At 34.4% G+C, this 24,048-nt stretch overlaps 2 pseudogenes across 1 annotated transcript; both read left to right on the top strand.

Annotated features, from left to right (window-relative positions):
• Nucleotides 1-2,070: 2,070 nt before the first annotated feature.
• On the top strand, nucleotides 2,071-3,850 carry LOC149577298 (TLC domain-containing protein At5g14285 pseudogene; annotated as a pseudogene). Its single transcript, XR_016363019.1, has one exon. The product of XR_016363019.1 is annotated as a TLC domain-containing protein At5g14285 pseudogene (transcript).
• Nucleotides 3,851-21,958: 18,108 nt separating this feature from the next.
• LOC149577297 (uncharacterized) lies at nucleotides 21,959-23,775 on the top strand (annotated as a pseudogene).
• The last annotated feature ends 273 nt before the right edge of the window (nucleotides 23,776-24,048 follow it).

Here is a 24,048-nt window from a genome sequence, read left to right as displayed (position 1 = left end):
AACACATGCTATCCCATTATATAAAATGTTATTTACACTTTATAATTTTTCCAAGTTGGGTTGGATTGATTTGAAGGAAAGGAAGAAAATCACGTTTGAGGTAAGAAAATTCAACCCACTAGGATATTTGGAAGTCAAGATTCCATACTTACATGTAGCAGTCTATCAACATATAATACAAGAGCCATATTGTAAAATAATGTAAGCGTGATTGGGGTCTATCCAATAAGGCCCAAGCAACATATCCTCTACCCAATCCTTTAAAAGATTTAATTTCCCAATATTTTCCCTTGTTATTTTGGGCCCATTTGATTTTTTTTTTGTTATGATGGGATTACCTTGACGGAAAAACAAAAATGAAGATTTCTCTATGCATTTTGAAATGAAATTAATTACATCATTAAGATAGACAAAAAATAACTTCAGCTCTTAGAGTATTAGTTTGTAGCTGTGTTGGATATTGTCTCTCGACTTGATGTTATTCATTGGTTGAATTTTAAAGTGAGAATATATGAGAATCACCCTTGTAGACATGACATCCATAGTTTCCACACAAAGCACAATGAGTGCAAGAACTAAAATATTCATACCTTTAAATTTGTTTGTTCCGTAGTTGCCTTCCCCTTTTTCTTTTCTTTCATATACATTGGCTTAATTTTTAATGTCAAGTGAGATCCAAGAATCTCAACATTGAAAAATTCAAATCAACCTATAAGATCATCACCCACTAACATATAAATTCAAACTCACTCTATTAATACTAACAAATTAAAAAATTTAAACTTAAAATAATTTTCATTCAAATACTTACATCCATTAGAATAATATAATATTACTTTAATATACTCTTATTTGGGAATGACTATCAAGGGAGTTATTTCGACATCCGTGGATGTCATTCCGTCCATGCCATATCATCCAAAAGAACCATACCTCAATTTTTCATTTTATTAAGTAAGAACATAGGATTTTTTTTTTAATTGTTATTTTTAAAAAATCTTATATTTAAATTGATCTTAATCTATATTATTTTTACTACATTCTATTTGATTTGATTTGATTTAAGTTTATTTAAATTTTGGTAGCAGAAATTAATTTATATAAAAAATTTAAGTTTTCATTTAACTTAATTTTAAATAAAAATAAATTTAAAAAAATATATAAATGAATTTCATAAATAATTTATTTAATGTATATAGTTAAAATTTAATGTACATTTATATTAGGCAAAACCTTACAACGCAATAGTAACTTGCGAGCCTCTCATGTGGGAGGTCTTGAGTTCAAGTCTACCTTCGCTTAACATATAATAATACTAATATTATTATTTATTATTAATTTTGTTATTAATTTAAATATTTTTTAATTTCTATTATACTAGCAAATTTATAGTTATTTAAAAAGATATATATTTTGTAGTACACTTTTACAATAAGTTAAATTAAGAAAAAATAAATAATTCTTAGTAGTACCATATATTATCTCTAGTTACACTAATATTAAACTAAATTAAATTAGTCTTGACTTAGATCATAATTTTTAAAAATCATATTTAATTGTATGAAAATTTATCAAAATAATAAAAAATCAAACCTCTAAACATATAAATTTATATGTACTTTTGTTTTAATTTAAATTTTCTACAAATTTAAATACAACTAAATAAAATTTAAGTAGGAAACATTTATTATACACTAAAAGTCAAATAGAATAGTTCAATTTAAAATTTGTCTATTTTTTAATTATAATAAAAAAATAAATAATTTAAAAAAATTCTAGATTCTTTTTTTTAAATGGAGATCATCCACAAACAAGTTTTAGGTACTTGGCCCACACATTACTAAAATCTCTTCGGCTAAAAGCCAAGGACTAAGGAGCATCCACGTTGCCGAATTCAATCGGAGCACAATCCTAACTTCATCCCTTATGATGTCTTTAAACATTGCACTCAGCAAGACTTGATCCTTGGTGGACTTTTTGTGAGCTATTGAACTTCTCATAGAAATATAGGTATGGCATGGGCCAAATAGCATCTAGGGGATGTAGAAATAACTCCCAACATAGTCGTTGCCATGCAAACATTTTATGCCAAAAAGACAATGTTTTTTTGGAAAGCTTCTCTTTCTAATTGACTGCGTAGCCTTGAGCCATCCTGGCTGCCTGGCAGACATCGCCTGAAGATTCCAGAGAAATCGAATCAGATCAACGGCACCGAATATAGTTGCCATTAATGAATTGGACGATCTAAGGTGAAGATTATGCCACGAAGCTTCCAGAGAACTTGGAGTTTATGTTTATCGTCTCATATAGTCCTCATGAAAGGTGCTATTATGTATTATCCCGTACACTTTCTTCTTGAATACAATGGGCGGCTAAAGCCAACACCAGATTTATTATGTTGCATTTAAACCTTTACCAACCCGCCACCAAATTGCTCTGTAGATTATGCTAATTGATAGGCCAATTTATAATCTGTGTGACGAAAATTGTTTGGCACATCAAGTTGATCGTCTCGGGCAAGTAAAGTGAGCGACATTTTCAAAATTGGTGGAGATCGATATAAGTCGCACATTCGCTCATTATTGGATATATCTACACAGAAATTTATATTGGATCGGAATTTTGCGGGCGTTGTAAACGAAGTTCACATCCTCAATTTTGCTCAGGTATGTCCGGAATTCATCATTCTTCTTCTTTGTCGGAAATGGATTCTACTGTGCTTGTGGTCTCTATCGGCCTCTTTGCAGCCCTGTATGCATTTGGGTATTTCGTAGTCTTCAGAAATTGGAAGGGCAAAAACAGGTTTGAGGCCGCAAGTTGTGGGATTTCAATGGTTCATGGCACTGCCTCCTGCCTTCTCTCTGTTTATGACATGCTAAAGAATCCATGGAAACTTGATGCACCAAACACTTATTTGGAAAACAGAATCATGGAATTCAGCGCTGCATATTTTGCGGTAGACTTGCTCCATTATTTGTTGGTGAACCCATCTGATTATCTCTACATTTTTCACCACACTGCAACTTCATTCTACATGCTGTCTTGTAGATACTTCACTGGACACGGAGCCCTATCTGCCATATCTCTCATAGCTGCGGGGGAGGCCACTAGTCCATTTCAGAATGTATGGACTATTTCTAGGATGGCTAGAACAGGGTCGTCTTTGGCAAATCGCATCTACGCTTCACTTTCTCCATTTTTCACTGTCTTTTTTACTGTCATGAGATGCATCGTTGGGCCTTATTTGACTTGGAAGTTAGCCGCCTTTTATTTTGCTGGTAAGGCAGATGCAGTTATTCCTCGTTGGCTGGCTTATTCTTGGATGATTACTGTTATTTTGGCCATTTTTGGTAGTACTATTTGGGTTTACAAGCTCTGGACTGGGCTAATCCGTTTCTACGCAAGGAAGGAAAAGCCCAGAACCCAGAAAGTAAAGTAGGGATACATGACACTTGTCGCCGATTACCTTTAATTTTGGTTAAAATGCGACTTATCTGTGTACTTTACGTGATCGAGGCTTATGAGTCGATACGTGCTATGCAAGGTTGGTTTCTGGCCTATATGAATCTTGTCGCCAAATTCGAGAAAGTGTATGAGTATCAAGTATGAAATCGATAGGAATTGGGACATGTACCATGCGGCACTATTGAAGATCTTATGCTGTAGGTGTAATTTTGTTATTGCTCTGATGCGTAGTACCAAATTGCATAGTTAGCGTAGGATCGAGGTGCATGCGATATGCTATTCAATTGTATAAATTTTAAAGAATTCTGTTATTGATTTCAAGTCAGCTAACCAACTGTATAAGTAATAAATGATTCAATTGGAATTAGTACAAAGGTTTTCTAAAGGTCTTATTGGAAAGATTATTTTTCCTGATTTCAGGGCGTTTGGGTAGCTTTGAAGGATCTGTTTTTCTTCCCTTTCTGATCATTGCTCTATTGTTTTAATAAGAGATCAGTGATTCCTTTATATCAAAATTCCGATTGTTATTTTAGTTATGGTCAAACCTTCTGCTTTTCGATGCCTTAGACCAGTTTTTTAATGCTTTTCAAGAGAAAAATAATTGAACGTAGATCAGTAATGATGGATTGGGATAGATACCTTGCTTCATGCATCTAATGCTTGTGTAGGAGTTTGGATGCTAATGCAGAAGCAAGTCTTTTCTAAAGTGTCTGTTTCCCCTGGTACCTATGCACGCTTTTGATTTGGATGAGAATGTTTCATTTTTGGATTTTTTTAATTTTCCCTCAAAAGACCTATAACAGTAATAACAGATTTAGGTGTTAAAGTCATTTTAAATGGAAAGTCATATAGGTTAACTTCCGATGGATATGATATATCTATCAAACCTCTGCCCAGTGGGTGTTGTTACTTTCAAAACACTCCCCGTACAAGTCCTCTCACACAAAAGCATCCAATATATTTTACAAATCTAACAAGTACTGATACTGAGTCCTAACTTACAGATAGAGGAAATTAATGTGGGCTATTGTTTCCATTTTGTTCATTCATCAAATTTTACAATTTTGTTCCATGACGTTTATTGGGTTACTTAGGAACTTGGATGATACAGAATACATATGTTTTAGAGAGCACAACCTCATAGCTTAATGTGAAGAGACCTGGTGTCCTTCACCGTCACCGTTCACAATGATGATGATTTTTTTGTTGATCACCCCTCTAAATACATCCCTACAGTTTTTTTCTTTTAAATTTTACTTTCATGCACCAATAATCACTCTTTGCTGAGAGCCCCCTTCAAAGATGATAGATAATCTGGAATTCATTAGATGACTTGCTCTGTGACGTTGAAGGATTGGGCTACTTGTACTCACCAAGCCCCTATGCCAGTAGCATTACAGCCTGAAGATTCCATTATTCACCTTGGAAAGACGGTTAAGTTTTTAGTCTTTGACCCTAATTGAATCTGAGCACTGAGGCATCTTAGATAGCTTGTATAACTCTTATTTTCTGTTACGATCTATTTTTCTCTCAATTAAACAGAATTCTCTACCCAGCTTCGAATATAACCTAGAAACTTGCTTGTCTCTCTAAATAGCACCATGTTTTTTCCAATGTGCAAATGTTTGTAGACAATCTAGAAGTTGATTTCTCTATCTCTTAGTGACTGTTGTTATCATCCATCATGTCATGTTAGAGTTTTCTGTGTCCTCGACATGTTTTCCATAGTCTGCTATGTACCTGTTTACTCCATTGCCTATTTTGCAGTCAGGCCTGTTAAGTCCGTACTCCATCTGTGGTCGTCTGACCTGAGTCTCGAGGTCCTGTCTTTACAATTCATAAAGGTTCTGTTATCCTGATCCATCAGGGTTGATTGTCTGATCTTCAAAAATATCCTAATTTGGTGGATCTGATATGTCCTCATACATGTTTCAGTTGGGATGAACATCCTTCCATCTGGCAATATGGTCTCCATCTCGACCTCAAAGAAAATAATTGTAGTGGTTGTGTACCCCGCAGGTGTCCTTGTAATCATGGTTAACATGTTATTCCTAATACAACCATCTATCTTGAGTTGTAATGCCACATCATCCTCAAAAGTACTTTTTTCCATGGTTCTTGATTTTAAGTGTGTTCATGTACCTGTGACAAGCCTGATAAGGAGTCTTTTAGTGAAGTACCAGTCATGTCTCATTTGATGACAGTACACTATAGCAACAACTGGTTTTGCATCAATCGCTATTTGGCAACAATGTAGACTGGAAACAAGCCTTTTGATGACATCGTGTCCTGGAAAATGCTGCAAATGTGCTCTCTCACTGCCTCCAGTCCCAAACTTGCAAACATAATTGTTTTTAAGCTACTGAAAAGACTTATTTTATATTAGTTGTTTTAGTATTTAAAACTCACCTCTGTTTGTGTATCTTCAAATTTCATCATCAACTCCAAGCTCAATAGACTTGATAACTTAGCTTAGCTAAGTGTTGTTAATCATTTGAACTTATCTTCATTTCTCCTTAATGATTCATGCATCCGACATTGCATTATGGGTTCTAGAAAGCCATGGCAATGCGTGGCAACTTCTTTGATCTTTCTTAACTTTGCAGTCATGTAGCCATTAAAACTTGATTTTTGACATACTTAGAATTGTAGCTAACTTAAGCTTCTTTATTTTTTGATGTTGTGTAAATGGTTGCAATTTTGAGCTCACAACAGTCTTATTGGTTCTTTTTGTCATGTTGTAACGATTCAAAAACTTTTGTGGGATCCAATTCAGATTGTTTTGGTAGTGTTTGAGAAGTTGCATCCTTAGGGTCTAGGACAATGCTTGTATGTGGTCGATAATATCAGAACACTCTTGCCATAATTGATAAAATTAGTTTCTTTTGTATCCCTTTAGGTCATGGATGTCTTTGCACAATGGCATTCTACACGCCATTCTGATTCATTTCACTTAGGAAAAAATAAAGTACACACTGTTGAAGAACTATATTCTTCACTCCTCAAAACCTATATATGCTGTAGGAGAAAACAAGTGAGAAAATCTCTTCATCTTCTTATGTCTCACTTTAACCTTCACTTGGCAACAGTGTTCTTAGGGATCCATATTTGATTCATGGTTTGGTTGTAAAGTCAGAATATATCTCATTAATTGCTTTTCCTACTTATGTATTATAACTGATTGCACCTGAGCAATGAACCACTGCTTGAAAAACATAAGAGATTCTGTTCAATGGCACCAGGGCAAGAATATCGCGGGCTTGATCATCTAGACTTATTTACTGTCTTATAGACTGTCCCACCTCTGTAGAAAATAATCAGAATTCTTATCATATGCTGCAGTATGGTAGTGAAAAATGTCTTCTTACTTTCTTTGATGCTTGAGATGTATAACCATAAACACTAAATGTAATTGTATCATTAAACTAAAGATTTTTCTTAAGATTAACAACCAAACATGGTTCACTGTGTTGGAGCTCAGAGTTGTCAATTCCTAAATCCCTAAGTCCCAAAAAAAAATCTTTTTGTTTGTACTAGGGTTTCAAACTTAAATAGAAATACTTTAATTTCTATTATGCTTGTGAAGTACAATTATAAACACTAAATGTAATTGTACATTGAACTAAAGATTTTTTTTCACATTAACAACCAAACTTGGTGTGTTGGAGCTCAAAGTTGTCAATCCTCAAATCCCTAAATAAAGGTTTTTTCTTAGCACCAGGGTGTCAGACTTAAAGAGAAATACTTCATAACTGTGTTTAAGCAAGGTGACTTTGGAACAATTTACTAATGCGGTTGAGAGCTTTGTTGGCTTTAGGCATTGCTAACCCAATGGGGGCTTTCCTAAGGTGCAATGTTTAGATTCTACTTGCAATACCCTAACCAAGTTAATATTGAAGACTACACCTTCAAACCCTATGGGAAAGCTAGGCTCTTTGTAATAGGCTGAATCTAACTACTAGATAATAAAATCAATTAATGGACAATTCATGGGAAATAAAATATTGCTTTTATTCTTAATAACATAACTAATTGTTATCCTTTTCACATGAACATGCTTAATTGAAAGCCTGTTTAACAAGAGCTCTGTGCGAGCAGCAGTCCCTGCCTTTTGGGATTCATTTGTTGGATGTGCAGCTGGGAATGTTTTTGCTGTGGAATTTGTGAAGTTTTTTGCTTTGTAATTTCAGGGAGGAGATTTTGGGAGAAGGCGGGGAAAGATCGTTCGAGCTCTCTTCTTCTAGATTCAAAATTTCTTTAAACCATGTTGATTGTACAAGTTTTAATATGATCAAAGTTGCTGATTAAATATTTTTAGAAACTTGTCAGTTGTAAAAAATATTTTTATTACGCCGTAGGTTGTCTGAATATGACTTTTTAAAGGAAACAGTCAAGAGCATGAATCTCCATCAAGAATTTAGAAAATTACATGGAACCGCTTTTAAATATATGATGTCACTGTTAATGTCTGCAAATTACCAAATTCTGTGCCTTTTTCGGTAGGATTTATTTATACTGATGTTTTTGTGTTGACACTATCCCCACGTTTCTATGAAATGTATGAATGTATATGTTATCACTTAGTCTTGACATGTAAACATGCGTGGTATATTGAGCTGGGCGAAATCTGCATCAATGACCTGAATATCATTCTTATTTGATCTGGCTGAACATGTTTAAGAAATCCTGCTCTGCAAACGGCATAGGACGGGTAATTTTCAGGGAGATTGCATCCATCTTGAACATTCTGATATTGCTATTTGTGGCTGCTAAAGAAATAACCATTCCTGCGAGTCCTCTATTATGAAGCAAGTTTTTGATGTTGTAAGTTATTCAACTATTACAGCTGACAATAAATTATAGATGGTATGAAAGATGCTGGGAATGGTGGGAGCGCTGCATATGCGAATTTCAGAGCCCATGCTGAGAAAGAGGAAAGGGAGCCTATTTTGCAGAGAGCTACAGTGCAGAATAAAGTATTGGCATAAATACTTTGGAATTAATTTTACTGCAGCGTTACTGATGTTGATGCGGCAACTTGAGCATGAGGAAAAGTGGGGAAAGCAAATTTTCCTCAGTTTTCTGTGGATTATAAGAAGCGAAAACACTAGAATACACAAATAATTTCAAAAAGAAAGCAAAACATGTGTGTAACATACAAAGAGAAAATAGAATGATACAAAACCAATCTCATTTGGAGAGCAACGGAAATTATATGAGAAAGTACGAACCTTTTGACTGGTTGGGCAGACTCTTTTATGCATTTAGCAGGAAGCTATCCGAGTGCTCTTCAGGCCCTATCTGGGTAGCTGAAATTGATATAAAAAAAAACATATGAGAAAAGTCTAGGAGCAATTCTTGTGACGAGCCCCACAATTACAAAGACGCCCAAAACATTAAAACCGCAATTTAAAAGAAATATATGCTACTCGTATCTATGGATAGTTTTCATCTGCAAAAGCAAATACGACACAGAACAGAGGAGGGCATACAATACATACTCTGCGTCTTTTTACTTCAACTGTCGCATACTCTAAAAACAGAACCACAATCCTTAATTTTATCTCTTCACAATGTCGGTGACCTTCCTGCAACTACATTTACTCCATCTTTTTTTCCTACCTACTTTCTTCCTGACATGTCATAAATGCATATTAAAGTCGAACAGGTTCTTATTTATCTTCAATATTATTATTTTTCCAAATACCCTGAAAACCCCGGCTAAAATGCATTCGCCAATCAGAAATTTCGAAATCCTGCTTTAAATTCAGATTTTTTTAATCTCAACGCAAAAACCTTAGGAAATGTTGCCACTGTCGAAAGGAAAAACAAATAGAGTCGGACAAACGAAAACATTAGTACCCTGCCTTTTAAAAGGCAGGGACTAATAATAACTAATTGGAAAATTGCAGTTTCTTTAGAATAACTAACTTCACATGGAAAGGAATTTAACTAACAATTTTCCATTTCTTTGGTGTTGAAAAAAAGAAATTATTAATTGATATAACTAACAAAACATAAATTGTAGAGCCTGATAAGTCTAATGCTTCAATCTTGTTTAAGTTCTTGAGCTCTTTAGAGAGAAATAATTATAGGTTTTAAGTTGAACTATTCATCTTACAATCTCAACCCTTAAAAGTCTCTTGCACAAATTTCAAACCAAAGTGGCTTGACCCTACACAACAGGTGGAGACACGAGATTCATTTTTTGTGCCATTCGAGACTTAGTGTAGGACACACAATTGTCATAGGTAGTCAACCTATAGACATCTTCCTAACTAGAAATTCCCCTACTAGTTCTAGTGAGTGATGGTTGCAATCTATTACATAGTACCACCTTGGCCAAGGTTTTGTAGGTGCAAACACTGTACTTCCTGCTTCCATTGTCACCACCAAACCTGTGGAAGATTCCTCACTCTCTCATTAGGAATTTCTTGTTTTCAAGGACTTGCTGTCCTAAATGGCAATACATTGTTCAAATTGGCCAAGGCCATGTAGACACATTCCTAATCCACTAGGATAACCTTTCTTAAACCATTCCAATACTTGGATTAGTAGTAATGTTTAGCAACTTCTTAGGCCCTATTGGAGGATGCACCATACATGTATTTACTTCCTATTCAAAGAAAGCATTCTCTAGATTGTATACATTAAATTTGGGAATAAAAGTTTATATCTTTTTGCCATGTTTTTATGAGTATTACTTTCTTTTGGTATTGTTTATGGTAATGTTTTGGTTCATTTTGTTACTCTGCATAATCAAGTAGTTCATTTAGGAGTAAGCATTTTGGCATTGTTTCATAGAAGCTTGAAGATCTAAATTGCATAGAAGAAAGGTAGTAGGTGTTAGGGCAGTGTAAATGGACCGATTGTACAAACAACTAGAAGCCTTCAAATCCAAAGAAGGATATCCCACTGAGGAAGAATTGATAGAAGGCCTTATGTAATTGGGAGTTTCAGTCAACCCTACATTTGCAGGAAAACTTTCTATTGAAGGGTCCCTAAGAGTGAAATCTGAGAAGGGTTAAGGGTGAATGCAAATGTTGAGCATCTCCTAGAAATGTTGCAACACTTGCTTGCACATAATTAATGCTGATAGGCATTCTACAATGGCAGAATGGGGGAGTGGGATGGTGTGAGTGTGTTAATGTTAACTTTTATTCTTTTAGCTTAAATTTGACAACCATATACATGTCAAAAGTTTAAATCTTATTATAAATAGGATATACTTTTTAAAATAATTTAATAAATAACACAAATATTTGTTTAAATTATAATATTTGGAGATATAAATCATCCATTTTTATGAAATTAAAATAAAAAACTTAAATTAGTAAAATAAATAAATAAATGGAGATAAAGGAAATGTAAATAATGTTAGATGTAGTAAAGTAAATTAAAATTATTTTGTAGTGGATATCTATTGACATTTCTTTAGATAGATTTATTTAAGATATCTATACTAGTTTAATAACCCTTTGAGATCTTCGGAGAGAAAAAGATTGAGAATTCAGTCGACAACAAATACTAGAAGGTACGAAGAAATGTTTTAGAGGGAGGAAGAACTTATTTTAAGTAGATGCCATACCTTTGACAAATCAAAAAATTACTGCCCCTTCTGCCAAACAAAGACAAAAGATATACAAAGCATACTTGCGAAGAGAGAGAAGTATTAATGAGATCTCTCCGAATGAAGGAATAAAGTGAAAAGTGACAATTATTACGAAGAATCCTCAAGGAATCTCAAAGCCCACCACAACACAAAAGTCAAAGTGTTAGCCTAAGGCGGAGTGAAGAGAGGTAAGAAGGCACAACATGTTGTATGTGACATGAGTAGGAGATTGTTAGAATCTTTCCAATCCCTAATGATGTGATGCCCCATTTTGGGATTGCTGTAGTTTTTGCCCTAGAATCACAAATTCCATTAACAAAAGAGTTGTAGGAGTGTTTAGAGACATAACGTAACCACTTAAAAATGCCTTTTAAGAAGGAAAATCCTGATTTGGGTCTTGCAATCAGCAAATAAATAATAAGGGACAAGTGCATGTATCTATATACATACATACAAACAACTAACTATATTGTTAGTGTAATATAATCTGCCTTGAGTTTTTGATTTGATAATACAAAAAAGATACACAATCCTAACCTAGAGAATAGGTATCAATATTTAATGCTTATGAAAGGAACTCACTTATAGCATCATATGTCCAATTGACTCCTTCACAAATAGTGCCTTTGAATGATGTAACCCATGTCCATTCTATCGCAGGCCTTATCCTTTGTCTTTGTATAATGTAACCCATGCCCATTCCACCACAAGCCTTATTTTCTCGCCTTTGTATGATGTAGCATGGTCCATTCTACTGCAGTCCTTATTCTTTGTCTTTGTATGATGTAGTGTGGTCCATTCCGCTGCAAGACTTATCTATCTTGTGAGGTGATAATCAAATGCAGTTGAAGTATAAATACAAATAGTATTCTACTTAAGTTACATATTCTAAATGGCTAATTATTGCAGACTGGTGGATATGTTTTACATCATATAAATATATAGCGCACTTAAAATATAGAGACCCTGATCCATATGTAACCAATATAGATCTTGATGCAGCCTATTTATATATAATATAATGCCACTATGTTGGAAAACAACCTAATATAGCATTGAACCAACCAATTGATTAGGTTATTTCTGGATACATTTGAAATTCAACAGTTTGATAGTTATTTGCAATAGTACGGGAGGTATGAAACTATATGCAGATGTAGTTAGCTCTCAGCAATTTAAGAAAGAAAGCAGGTATATGTTGATTAATAATCCATTGCTATAAAAATCTGAAAGTAAGCAGATTTAAACAGAATTATTTTATTATGTATGGAACCCCATACCACGGTTAATGGTCTTCACTTGCATGTATATCTATGTTTGTTAGTGATTCCATTTCCTTTTCAGATTCTTGATTTTTTCCTTTCTCCCCCCTCCTTGAGTGTATTTGTATCTGTAAAGAATACTGATCTGTTCTAGAGAAAATCTAAGTTCGGTAATGTCAGTAACTGATGAACAGTTTCAGATCCTTGTATACAAGTTGAAGTATCTTGATTATATCTGATCTCAGTATTGCTGCAAGCAGAGACTGTTAGTAATAAATATAATCTGCTGACTGTAGTTCATATCATAAATGCCACGGTTATTGATTCGATATGTTAGAACAGTCACCCGATTGCAATGCATATATATCTTGGGAAGGGGTCACGATATCATGAGAGGGTGTGACTTTCCCCACGGGAGTCACAACCTCTCATGAGATCGTGACTCTTCATAACCAATAACAATGCCTTTAAAACATCAATTGCCTTCACTGTTCATGTTAGAATATAACAATATTTAATATGGTTCGACTTTAAATGATATTAAAGTATTTAACAATATGAATATATATATAAGATGTAAACGATAATATATACAGTATATATATATGTATATCACAAATGTATATATTATTATATCAATATCACAATCATATATATGTTCATAACTATAATAAAATTAAAATGCTTCAATCCGAATGAAGCTATATTCTTAACACTCCCTCTTAGTGAAAAGAGGATTGGATACATCCAAGGCACTTGTATCAATTTGAGGAAATGAATTTCATTCATTTTCACTGTTTATGACACAACCCTTATCACTATTCCTGGCGATAACATAGTAGCAAGATATTTAACACATTTCGGAATTTCAACCCGAATGTAGGCAATCTAGATACATCCGTCATCATGTATTCCAATTAATTAATAGACACATGACAACAAGTCAACCTATTGATAAGATTGTCATCTTACAATAGTGACCTTAATCACAAGAAAGATCGTCATCTTTCTTGCCACAACACATCCACAATATTGCAATATCGATTTTATTATATATTCAATAAAAGTTTACATAATATTGAATTATAGTTTAGAGATATACCAAGTTTATTCCTGAAATACTCAAATTTCAACTTCGCAAGAGGTTTGGTAAAGATGTCAACCTTTTGCTCTTTAGTATTGATGTACATCAGCTTGATAACATTTCTTTCCACCGTATCCCTTATATAGTGGTAAGGAAATAATATATGCTTGGCTGCCATAAGATGTATCTTCTTGGGTTCACACATGAAGTGACTTAACACATTTGTTGCAAAGTAGATATCTCGTTGAGTGTTCACTAAGTACATAAGAGATCCAACAATTTGCCGATAGTGAGTAGGATCTATTGGTTTTGAATCTGTTGCTTCAGTTTTAAGTTTATGAAGATTAGTTTCCATCGGAGTAAGTAAGGGTTTACAGTCCATCATTCCAAAATTGGTCAATATATTTATAGTGTACTTTTCTTGATTTAGGAAGATGAAATTTTCCTTTTGTTATACTTCTAAACCCAAAAATTAATGTAGAAGGCCTAGATTCTTCATTTCAAATTCAGCTATAAGACCCTGTTTGCATTTGGCTATAAGGTGATCTGCACTTGTTATCAACAAATCATCAACATAAAGAACGAGTATGAACATGTCAACATTAGATATTTTGAAATATATATTTAGATCAACTTCATTTTTGGAATATCTCAATTTGAGAAGATAGCTGTCTACCCGCACACACCAAGCCTTGGGAGCTTGTTTCAACCCATAGAGTGCTTCCTTTAGTTTATATACGTATAGTTTCTGGTCATCTGTCATGAATCCTTCAGGTTCTTCTATGTAAACTTCTTCTACAATGATACCATTCAAGAAAGTTGTCTTGATGTATTTTTCCAACCTTTGGATGCAGCAATGACAGCTACCACCCGTACTGAAGTGTATCGTGCAGTAGAAGCAAATGTTTCTTCGTAATCAATTTTGGCTTTTTGAGAAAAACCCCTTGCAACAAATCTTGCTTTATGTTTTTCAATACTTCCGTCTGGTGCATACTTGATCTTAAACAACCATTCTGAAGATACCACATATTTGTCTTTACATCTAGGAACAATAACCTAGACATCATTCTTTAGAATGGATTGATATTCCTCTACCATTGCATCTTTCCATGCTTGACATTTTAAGGCCTCCTCAACATTAGTTGGTTCTATTTTAGTGAATTTTGTTACTAAGGCAACATAGCATTTTTGATTTCTAGTTTTCCGATTTAATTTAGAAACTTCATTTGGTTCCACATTGTTCTCTTCAATTATTTTTCTTGCCCATAGTGGTCTTTTCTTGTGATTTAAAACTTCATCATTTTCAATGTTGGATGTAGGTGTGTCTCTCTCTTCGGGGAGACTCTCCCTTAGATATCAAGTTGAATTATCTTTCATAGTGATCTCCCTTTGATTTTCAGTATTGTAATCATCTTCTAAGATAAATTCCCTCTAATTTTCAATTTCCTCGTCTTCTTTGTTTAAAGACGTTTTGGAAGCGATCTCTTCATCAAATTGAACATCCCTACTAATTTCAACAGACTTTTGCCATGAAATGTATACTCCGAATCCCTTAGTTGTTTCACTGTAGCCAACAAATATGCCTTTCTTTTTGGAAGGTTCCAGTTTAGACCTTTTCTCTTTGGAATGTGAATGTAGACAGGACAAGCAAAAATTCTTAGATGACTAAGATTTGGTTTGATTCCTAAGAAGGTTTCTTTGTTATATTTTCTAGTGTTGCATAAGGACTTCTATTTTAAATGTAGGCTGTTGTATTTGCTACTTCGGCCCATAATTACATAGATAGATTTTGATCACGAATCATGGCTTTTGCTGCTGCTATAATAGTCCTATTTTTCCTTTCTACAACCATTTTGTTGAGAATTATACGACATTGTAGTCTCCCTTTTAATCCCAAAAGAAATGCAGAATTCTTTGAAGATGTCAGATGTGTATTCACCTCCATTATCAAATCTTAATTTTTTAATTTCTTTCCAATGTGATTTTCCACAAGAGCTTTAAACTCTTTGAATTTTTGTAAAACTTCATTAGATTCTTTAAGTTCTAGAAAAATATCCAAGTTTTTCTGGAGTAAACATCAATGAAGGCTACATAGTATAATAATCCCCTAGAGAGGGTGTTGACATGAGTCCACAAATCGGCGTGTATAAATTCTAGTGCAATTTTAGACCTGTGTTTGCTTAAGGGAAAATACCATTTCTTATTTTTTCCTAGGGCACACCCTTTGCAAATACTAATGTGATCAGATTTGAGGTTAGGTAGACATGTTGTGATTTTCCCTATGGTGGGAAGAGCACTAAAGACAAGGTGCCCTAATCTTCTATGCCAAAGTTCATTAGAGTTATGGACTTAATGATTTAGAGCTTGTTTTTTTGCTTTAAAGTTTAATTTGTATAGGCTTCGATCTCTTGATCCTGTACTGATGCCGTTGTCGTTCTTTATGTTGGAGTTTTTAGGCCATAGTAATACTTCATCCTTATTGAAGGTGACTCGATATCCTTGATCAGCTAGATCCGAAATGGAAATTAGTTTTTTTTAAATCCTTGGTACAAATAGCACCTCTTTTAATTGCAGAGTTTCTCCGGTCTGTATTTGTAAAGAGCTAGTCTCAATTCCTTTTATCAAATAAGTAGAGTTGTCTCCAATTGTGACTTCTTTTGTACAATACTTCTCAATTGTTTCAAACTAACTTCTAAATCCAGTTATATGTCTTGATGCTCCACTATCTATTATTCAAGTATTGTTGCTTGTGCTTAATTCACTTGAAAGGATAGAGGATTTTCAACTTCAAGAGATTCAGATATGTTTGCTTGATTTTTCTTTCTTTTAGGGCAGAATTTTCAAATGTGACCAAGTTTATCACATTGATAGGATTGAACTTTGGATAGATCTCTTTCCTTTTGATATTTAGAATTATTTTCTCTTTTTGGTTTGAATTTCCTCTTCTTCCCTTTGCTTTTGTTGTTGGTATGTAGGGCTTGAATCTCCCCTTCCTGATTTGTGTAGATTCCTTTAGAGATTAATTGGAATTCCTCTTGAATGCACTCATTCTTGAGTTGATCAAATTTTGATAGAGAGGGACGACTTACACATTGAATGAAGGGTTCCCATGACATAGGTAAGCCTCTTAGAGAAATTAGTGTAAGTTCATCATCATCTGGATTGTTTCCAATGGTGGCAAGTTGATCTCTCATTTCAGAGATTCTTAAGAAGTAAGTTGTCATTGACTCTCCTTTATTTATTTTTATATTCAGAAGCTGATGTTTTAATGTCAATTTTCTGCTAGCATTGTTTATTTCCAAGGTCACCGGGAGAAGGGGAGACTTTGAGGTCTCCGGTACTGGTACTGGTACCGGTACGGCAATTTTTCAAATAGGAGACGGGGGTACTTGGAGACGGCAATTTTTTTTTTTTTTTAAAAATAAATTTTTAATAGTTTAAACTTAAAGAGTCTAATACTAAAAGTAAATACAAAATTTCAAAATTTCAAAATAGTAATACCGTAAGACTAAAAGACTAAAGTAAATAATAAATTAATAATACTAGTGTTGTCACATTAAAAATTAAAATAGATTCATAGAGTCAAACTGTCAAAGATTATAATAATAATAAGCAGTCAGATACAGAAGTACATTACTGAAATAGATTTTAAAACCTGACAAATTGGCATTGCTACAAAAAATTTGTGAAAATTATTGAATTATTCAACATCAATGCATGCATAGAGACACACTTAGGACTTCTATTTTCTAACTAAGAGTTAGGATTGCTTAGTTTAAAAGGGAGTAAATCATTTTGTAATAGTGTTTTTTTTCCAGTTACACAGATTCAACTAACAAAGATTCCTATATTGGTACTAGGATATTGCCAACAGCAGATAAACAGGTACGAATAACAAATACGACTTATACATCAAACTGAAACATGATATCCTCTTGAAAAAACAGAAATATGGGACCAAATACATTCATGTTAACATACATAAAACCTCTAGTCTATCACTGTTATCGCTGAGTCTTTATCAGCAAATAGATGCTTGGTTTTCATGAGGAATAATACTATTATCAAGCATTTGCATATCAGATTTTTGTAACATATGTAATACTATCTTCTAATGCACTAACAACAGTTTTTGCACCTTAATTCCTCAGCCGCATAAATTTATGTGATTTGGGATCTTTACTGCAATCCTATACAGCTTCCAATATGTTGTCTTAGACTTGTATTGTGTTCCTGTAGGTCACATACATCACCAAGCAGTTGTTACGGAATTCATATAGTACCTTAGATTTTTGCATTAAAAACATTTAAATGAGGGCTAAAATATATAAAATTATTTAATATTATATTTTACATTTATATTTTATCAGGAGACTTCGGGGAGACTTCACTTTTTGGATTAGGAGACGGGGAGACTTCAGGAGACTTCGTCATGAAGTCTCCAACCTTTTTTGAGGTCTCCGGAGACGCGAAAAGTCTCCGAGACGCATCTCGGTCTCCGAGACGCCACTTTTAGGGGGGAGACGGGTCTCCTGGTAACCATGTTTATTTCAAATATATTTTTTATAGTATTAAATACTTCATATGCTGTTTTCAAACTTGCTATGGAAGGAAGTATATGATCCTTGACAGCATCAATTATAATTTTCTTAGCTTTATTGTTTTGTCTTTTCCAAGTTGTTTTTTCTGATTCTTCTTCAGGCATTTTAATATCTTTTTCTATGAAAGAATCTAGTTTGAGTTCTTCAAGTAATGCTATTATTCAAATTTTCCAGGAAAGAAAGTTTACTGCCCCTTACAATCTGTCTTCTACTTTGATTTCGTTCACCATTTTGAATGAGGTAAAAAATAGTCTTGTATAAGGAAAAGAATATTGTAAGTTTGTCTTTAGAATTTTTCTCTAGTTAGGCTTTTGATACCATGTAAAGAATATGTATCTATTCTAGAGAAAAACTAAGTTCAGTAATGTTAGTAACTAATGAATGGTTTCAGATCCTTGTATACAAGTTGAAGTATCTTGATTATTTCTGATCTCAGTATTGCTGCAAGTAGAGACTGTTAGTAATATATAATCTGATGACTGTAGTTCATATCATAAATGCCACGGTTATTGATTCGATATGTTAGAATAGTCACCCGATTGCAATGCATATATATCTTGGGAAGGGATCACAATATCATGAGAGGGTGTAACTTTTCCCACGGGAGTCGCAACCTCTCATGAGATCGTGACTCTTCATAACCGATAACAATGCCTTTAAAACATTGATTGCCTTTACCGATTCATGTTAGAATGTAACAATATTTAATATGGTTTGACTTTATAATGATATTAAAGTATTTGACAATACATACATACATACATACATATACATACCACATATGTATATATATTTGAATATATTATTATATCAATATCACAATCATATATATGTTCATAACCATAATAAATTCAAATGCTTCAATCTGAATGAAGCTATATTCTTATCAGCATCTCCCTTTGTGATTTGAGAGAGACACGTCCCTGCCCATGGGTGTTACTTTAAGGTTGCTGCTTCTTATATGTAAATCATTCATCATGTATGGATTCTAGAGGAGAATATAGTGAAGCACACAAATGTAGATGTATTGTGGTAGTGACCAAGTACCTCACAAAAGTGGGGGAGGCAAGGGCACTTACAGACAATACTACAATTTATGTGACAAGATTATTTACAAGCAGATTGTTACAAGGCATGAGATTCTCTAAATCAGATGACTAGTGACTGAGGGTGCACTCTGTGAATCATGTCATTGTTGATGACAATGGAGATCAAAATCTTCCATACCCTATCAAGTTAGTATTACATATGAGCTAATGGCTAGGTAAAATCTACGCAGTATTTGTCTTGGAATATATAAATTTTGTGGGGTGGAAGAGGAAGATTGTCTGGAAAGACTATTGGTGATAATTTGGGCATATTGTATGGCAGTTAAAGTAACAATTAGACATATCCCCTTCCAACTAATGTATGGGTAGGAGGCAATGGTACTTGTCAAGTACATGGTTCCTAGTGTGCACATAGCCATTCAGAAAGAAGAGCTTGAACAAACACCTTATTAACCTTAACAAATTTGACAAATGGAGATTAATGGTACAATAGGCTATAAAAGTTATACGACTGTGGCTAAAGTTACGACATCACAAACACTTGTGGCAAATGAACTTGTAGCAGGGGCAGTTAGTTTTAGAAAGTATTGAGGTCATAACAGAATTAAACTTGGGAAGTTCAAAGCTCATTGATTGGGCTCCTATAATGTGAGAGAAGTGGGTCACAATGGGGTGGTCAAACTTGCAACACTTATGGCAAATTAATCAAAGAATTTGTAAACGACTCCAAGTTAAAAATTTATCATGAAAGGCACCCACAGTGGTGATCAACATTTTGGTATATGCCACTCACAGAGATTGGGCCATTGAACAAGATAAGGTGTTTTAGAACCTAGTAATATAAGATCAACCCTATAGACCATATGAAGATTGGGTTCTCAGCAGTGAGGAAAAGTAGGCAAGGAAACAGGTGGAGGATAGTGTAGTTCTTTGCATCCACAAATACCGTACTAGTGCAATATTTCGCACAACTGTACTTTGGGTGCGATTGATTGGACATTGGTTATGGAAGGCACTAAACAAAGGAGCACAGTTTGGGTTTGTAGCCTATGTTATGGATGACATGGCCAAAAAGTAAAGAAGGGAGGAACAAGCCCAAGAACAAACAATGAATGGAGAAGATTTGGAGGAGATTGGGAAGAAAAGAAAAAGATTATGGAAAGACGTTTGATCCCTGTCTCAGAAAAATAATCAAGGGGGATGACATGTTCATTGCAGACCTATCTTGGGTGAATGAAGAACTCATGAAGTATCGTACCAAAAAGGGTAAGGAACATTTGTGAATTCCTACCTCCAACTTTCTTTAGAAAGTCATTCCAAACCTGGCAGATCCACTTGAAATAACTAGCAATGGGAAAACATGATGTGGTACCTATAGTATGAAGTTCAACACATTGATGGAAGTTATAAAGGCATTGGGCTTACAATCCTCATTGCCAGAATATTCAATTCAGAAAATATGCAGTGATGTTGCAAAATTGAATGTTATAGGAAGCCAATGGATAGATGTTAGTGACACCATGCATTTGAGATCAAGGTGAGACCCTTAGATGATCTATGAGGATCAACGAGAAAAAATAGAGAATGATGATGAAGGATAAAACAAGAAGAAAAAAGTGAATTGGAGGCAAGATAAGTACCAATTTTGAAATTTTGAAAAGTTTGAAAAATCTCAAGAGAAAATTATTTTGGACTAACAAGAGCTCGTTGAGGTGGAGTCCTTGCCTTTTGTCCAAAAAGGAAGATAGATTTGTTTAATGGTCAGAGCGTAGTACTAACAAGGAAAAAGAAATGAGTATAGTGTATCTATGAGCTACATTTTTGTACTTAGACATAATATACGATCTCAAATAAAAAACCTTAAATTGGACAATGTTAAAATGATTCTATTATTAAGTAATGATCAACCTAAATCCTTTGATGAGGTTGATCCTAAATTGAAATGGATCACACCTTGGAGATGCCGTCATTTAATGAAGACAATTTGGCCATCTTGAATGAGGCTTTAATGACCATGACCCTAGTTGTAATGGGAACAGGGGATAAAGTAGAATCAATTCTGTTTCACATACTATGGTCTAGTGGACTAAAAGGCTAATTGTCCTTTCAACTTATTCTCTTTTCAACTTCTGTAGTTTAAGACTTAATTTATAATAACTAATTGTATTTTAAACTTTTGTAGTTTAAGACTTTATTTGTAACAACGACACATCACTTGATCTATAATCTGAGAATCATTAAGAATGTGAGAGTGATTGTCAACATTGAATCTTCAATTATCTTGTTCGTTTGAGCATTGTTTAACTTCTACATATTTTATTTGGAATGGGATTAACAATTGTGGTTTTCTTATAGTTTTAGAAGTATTTTAGAATCTTTCAGATCTACTGTTTTTTCAATTCTAAATTTGGGTAGCTGAATTACCTTTTACATTTCTTGATGGCAATGTGTCTGACCAGTAAATGGAAGGTTACTTCAGAATTAATTCTCCAAGATATTTTGAGAAATAATTACACAATCAGGTAGACCAGAAGAATTTGGACAAACCCACAATCCAACTCTGTGTTGTTAATCGTGCCAAATAAGAAACGAAAAAGATAGCTTCATATCATATGGTTAAGAGAAATTGCTTATTATCCAAGTCCCTATAGATAACCAGATTTGCTACTGTTTCCGTTGGCTTGAAGGTGATCAAATCAGTACTTCTCTCTAAATAGGTAGAACTAGAAAATAAATCAGATGTTTTTTTATACTAAGTCTGACAGCCTTTGCCTTCAATCTCAAATCTAGAGCTTTCAGCATCTCAAGATGAGCAAATCCAATCTTTTCTTTTTGCAGACTCCTCAAATCATTAAATGTAGAAAGTAATAATAGCTAGATAAGCTATGTCTTCTGTTTATACTCAGTCTGATAAATGTTGCATGATACCCCCAAATCTCGGCTGTTGTGTTCGTCTTGAGATGATTAAATCCGAGATTTGTCTTAGAAGGTAATTGCCTTATTTGGATACCCTAATCATTTATAATTGTAAGATAGGTGGGGAAAGAGTAAAACTATGTTTGATAAAACCCTATTCAACAGATATCACCCCAAATTCTTGCTAATTTCTTCATCATGAAGCCCAATAACATTTTTTCTAAAATATATTTTTTATGAGACTGGACATGAATGCGAGGAACTGCCAGAAGAATGCTGAGAGATTGTCTTCAGGCATCTCACACAGCCAAGCCAGTGTGCATCAATCTTGCTTGCATGTAAACAGTTCCTTTTCATGTACAACTGCCTTAGGCCTTCTATCAAGATTTCCAGCTTATCACTTGGGATGACTTATGGGGGTTTACCTCAGATTCTGAGAAGATTTTATGGGCCGCAACAGATTGATCTGCATAAATTCCATGCAAATCTTGCATGCCCTCTTGCAGACATAGCTTGTTCAGGGCTCTCAGTTTCCAAGGCCAGATGGCCCTGCCTACTAACGTAATTACCCAACTGAGCAAAAGCTGTGAAAATTCTGTAAGGTCTTTAAAGACCTAGCAACCATTGCGGAAGCCTTTCTCAATCTTGAACAACTGCATATCTCATATACTGTTGTTCTCAGGTCTCTTCACAATGTTGGTATAACGGATGCAGGAATTGAAGCCCTGGCCAGACAGCTTCACAGTATTGAAATTCTGAATGTTTAGGGCATTATTTTCTATCTGATGCTGCTTTATTTGCCCATTTGTGGGGCTGCAGACATCTGCAAGAGCTTATATTGTTCGAATGTCCACTAATCAGCGATATAGGCTTACAAATGATTTTTTCCCAGTGCGCACTTTTGACTTCTTTAACTGACAATGGAGGTAGAATTTCTCAGTCTTCTATAAAATCTTTTGCCTGCACCACTAGTCTGCAGTGTCATGATCTTTCTTTGTTGAATATATCGAATGAATTACTGCTAAATCTTGCAGAAATGAAGCTTAAAAGGCTGATTTTGCCTTGATGTAAGGGCATGACTTCAGCAGGAATTTTGGGGCTCTGTACATTTTGTCCAAACCTGTTTCACCTAAATCTTGAGGGTGTATATTGCTTGACAGATGAAATAATGGAGGTCATCGCACAGAGGCTGCCTAATTTAACATACCTCTGTCTGAATTACTGTTCCCTGCTGACAGATTCAACATTCTTTTGCCTCCTCAAGAATTGCAAGAATTTAGTGAAGCTTGAGATGGAGAGAACTGGTTTAGGAGAGGGTATGAATTTAAGCATGGCCCCTGACCAGCAGTGCTGCAAGTTGCAATCACTGAAGATTGTATGGAAGGAACCTCTTGGTGATGTAACATTGAAATGCATTGGATTACTGTGCCCATAATTGGTTTCTCTTGATGTGAGCCACTGCTTGCTGGTAACTGATAATGGACTAAGGGCTATTAGCAGAGGTTGACCTGACTTCAAAAAGTTGGTGTTGAAAGCGTGCCGACAGTTTATAGCCTAGGAATTCAGGGTTTCAAGAATATGGAGCAGCTGCAGGTAGAGGGATCAGGTTTTACTGATCCTGGCCTGATGGGTGTTGGTAGATGCCTTTTGAGGCTGGGATTGGAAGGGCGCTTAAGAGTGACAGAGTCTGGCAGGTGATGGAAGACTGCAGATTGCTGAGACAAGTGAATTTGAAGAACTGCAAATGTGTGTGAATGTGGATGCACTGGGGTGGATGGTGTTCTAAGACTAAGATGTTTTAGCAAATAGGGAAGGTCTCCATTAACAGAGCTTTGTGAAGCTTTCCGAAGATTGCAGCGAAAATAGAACCACTGGAGGCTTCCAGGATAAACTTAGAAGATTTTTGTTATTTTCAGAATTCAAATATTAAATAATAAATAAACCCCAGCAAAATAAAAAACTACGAATAGAAAAAAAGGAATTAATGGTACTAATATAATTTAAAACTAATACGATTCTAAACTTAAGAATTTCAGTAATCTTTTGCTGGACAATTAAT

The sequence above is a fragment of the Cupressus sempervirens genome, chromosome 1 (genome assembly GCF_028749045.1).
Source record: "Cupressus sempervirens isolate cs-2001-9-10 chromosome 1, ASM2874904v1, whole genome shotgun sequence".
NCBI classification, from domain to species: Eukaryota; Viridiplantae; Streptophyta; class Pinopsida; order Cupressales; family Cupressaceae; genus Cupressus; species Cupressus sempervirens.
Note: the sequence above shows the minus strand (reverse complement) of the source record. Positions and strands in the feature narration are given on the sequence as shown.